The following is a 3,300-nucleotide window of genomic DNA, read 5'->3' as shown; positions in this document are numbered from 1 at the left end:
CAGACCAGTGGCTCCTAACTGCTCACCTGCCTGCCTGCTTGATTGCCTCTAACTGACCCCCCTGCCAGCCTGATGGCCTCTAACTGCCCCCCTATGCTGGCCTAGTTGCTCCCACCTGCCCCCTGCTGGCCTTGTTGCCCCATGCAGCCTGTGTTCAGTTGTCTGTTTTTCGGTCGTGATGGCCACTGGCTTTTTATATATTAGGGTATTTATTCCAAGTTCATTTCTCTCACTTGCTACAATCACCACCACAGAAAGTTGGTCACCTCAAGACCATATTGCCTTGACATTGTGTCCCTATCAGAAATCAGACACTAGTCTTTACAGTGCTGTCATGCTCTTGCTCCTAGTGATTCATATTCATCAATCAAGTCTCTAGACTTTATCAGCTGATTCCAACCCTCCCTCCCTCCCTCCCTCCCTTCCTCCCTCCCTCCCTCTCTCCCTTCCTCTCTACTTCCCTTTCTTCTCTACCGAGTCAGGATCCCATTCTGGCTTGATTATCTAGTCCTCCTACTCAAAGGAAGCTCTGAGGACAGCAGCCTAGAATCATCTGGGAGTTTGTTGGGAATGTGGAATCTCAGGCCCCATTGGACTGGCATTTTAGAATCATTTTCACAAGGCCCTGCCTTGCCTTTCTCTCTCTCTCTCTCTCTCTCTCTCTCTCTCTCTCTCTCTCTCTCTCACACACACACACACACACACACACACACACATACTTCTTTCTCCTTCCATTACTTACCCAAAGCCAGTCCTGGTGAGGTTCCATATGACATCGAAATTACCTGTTTATATTTCTCTCTAGATGTAAACAGTCTTTTGTGAGCAGGTATTACCTTTTCCTAATTCTAACTAGATGCTGTACTTAGCATATTCTAGCAGCATAGTTAACACTGTTTGGGTTGAAGTGTTTCAAGTAAATTGCTATGTAGGTCATGAACCAGTTATTAAGGTGCTAATGACTAGCAGGTTGATGAGCCAGCTCTTTAAAAATATTTGCATTTTAACAGGACTTCTAAAGGAAATGAATTTAATGTAAACTATTAATAAAGGGGATGCTGGGAAGTTGACGGACTGAGTGGGAATGATTTTGGGAGTAAGTGGTCTTTAGTCTTCAGATTTCTTTCCACTTCGCCCACCTTTAAGGTGGTCCAAACACAAAAACTCCAAGTGCTTCTGGTCTGGCTGAGTGGCTTTTATTAAAGTGTCTTTTCCCTACTGGATTATAAACTCCAATATCTCTACATCAATATCGCTAAATTTAGCTAGAAACCACAGATCACATGAGAGACCTGGGCATTCTGGAAACTGGTGGAACAAAGAAAAGTGTGTGTATGGGGAGGTAGTGGGAATATTAGAATATATCTTATTGCAATTGATCATCTATCACTTGTCTTCTTTGCCAGACTGTAAGCTGTCAGACTAGGGACGCCTATCTCACACACACAGTGGCCCCCCAAGCCCACCAGGTACCTTGCATACAAACCTGCGTGTGTTCAGTGAATTTTGGGGACACAGTGGTTTTTAAGCATTGCTCATGGCACCATTAGATACAAAGGCATGTTTCCAGCCATTTACACAGACTGCCAGCAGTTTGGATGATTATCAGCAGGCGTGTGTGTTAATTCCTGAATGTGGAATCCTGAGAGATCAATAGGAACCATGAACTTCCACAATGAGCCACATCAGTATTTTGGGGTGACAGATGCCTTTCTCAGTATCCCAGCTCCATCAGAGAAATGAGGCAACTGTGACCCTCCTTTACGAAGGTTTCTATCAACAATCGTGCCTTCCCTGCATAATGACTGTGTACCTCCTAGGTGCCGTCTCTAATACTTATTGGTAGAGTGATAGAACATTAGCTGCAGAGTTAATGTCATCGGGATGGTAGTTTGCATGTGGACGGAAAGTTAACGTAATATAGGAATGTGAAATCAAACTGGCTGACTCTGAGCAGTGGTCCTGCTAAGACACATTTGTCTATTCTCGTTATTTTGCCTCCTGGTTTATTGTGTTTGCCGCTCTCTCCCATTACTCACAAAATTGTCAAATAAGACCCCAAGGATGCACCAGCACGGGGCTTCTGGAAAATAACGTTTCAATAGTTTACATAATGAGTCTGATGAAGCCAACGTGTTCTCCCTTGTAAAAAGCCAAGGTTCTCTCACTTTATTGGCCTCAGCTTTAAAAGGAAGACAGCGAATGTGGATGAGAAACAATGAGAAAGCCAATTATCAGGGGATTGACTGTTAGGATTTTCTGTTTAAATGATGCTTATGAGAGCAAAGAACTCATGAGACGTTTGATAACACGGACTCCACAGCGGCAAATATCCAGGGAAGTAGAAATGACACAAATATTATTATTATATTCAGAGAGTATGAGAAGGAAGAAGGCCTTTCTAAAGCAAAGTTAGAAAACCATTGCTAAGAAGCCGGGGACAAATTACTCCTTTAGGTTTTGTTTGCCATTTTTCTTGTGTGGGAAGAGGAGCCAGGGCACAGTGAGCCAGAGAGCAGTGCTGGCTGGCCTTCCCAACTGAGGTGTAATCCTGTGGAGTTAGCGGGGATGCTCCAGGCACCACTTGAGGAATCTCTGGGTGGCCTCTCTGAGGCTGTCCTCTCCACGCCTCACTGCCCACATCAAAGATGTGACTCTGCCTTCTGTACCTTCATCCAATCAAAGGGAAATAAAAATGTGCATTTATCCTTAGTATTATGAGTCATTCAGACAATAGACCAGGGGTGTATGAAGGGCCTTTTAATCATATGCACCAGATGACAAAACCTCATTCAGGGATGAAAACAGGTATCGTATAATCTGGCAGGTCTCTGTTGTGCTAAGTGACACTGCAGGGCTGTGTCATGAAAATAAGTGGGACAAGATATGCCAGGTGATTCAGCAGAACTCCTTCCTTTCCATCCTCTGCACAGACAGTTTATAATTATGCCTCAAGTAATCATCTCTATTCCAAGTTCCTTTTAGAGCTGTCATCAAGGAAATCAATTTCTAGAATTATGCCTTTAGTTATTAGCCACAGGGTGGATTCTCATATGTATAATGAACTGCTCTGCTTGAAGCAAGTTGATTCCTAATTCTATAATGATCAGATTTAAAAATATTTTCCTCTAATACATTTCTATTTTCAGAAAGTACTGCCAATCTTGTTTCACCCAACAATGAAGAAAAAGTCAGGAAGAAACTGCAGGGGGTGAGAGTATAGAGAAAAAGCTATCATTTACCATCGAAGGTCAATATTCTTATGTAGAAACCAAATCAAACAAAAAGTTCAAGACGATA

This window comes from Pipistrellus kuhlii, unplaced genomic scaffold (assembly GCF_014108245.1).
Source record: "Pipistrellus kuhlii isolate mPipKuh1 unplaced genomic scaffold, mPipKuh1.p scaffold_m20_p_7, whole genome shotgun sequence".
Taxonomy (NCBI): Eukaryota; Metazoa; Chordata; class Mammalia; order Chiroptera; family Vespertilionidae; genus Pipistrellus; species Pipistrellus kuhlii.
The sequence above is the reverse complement of the archived record's forward strand: the minus strand, read 5'-3'. Positions refer to the sequence as shown.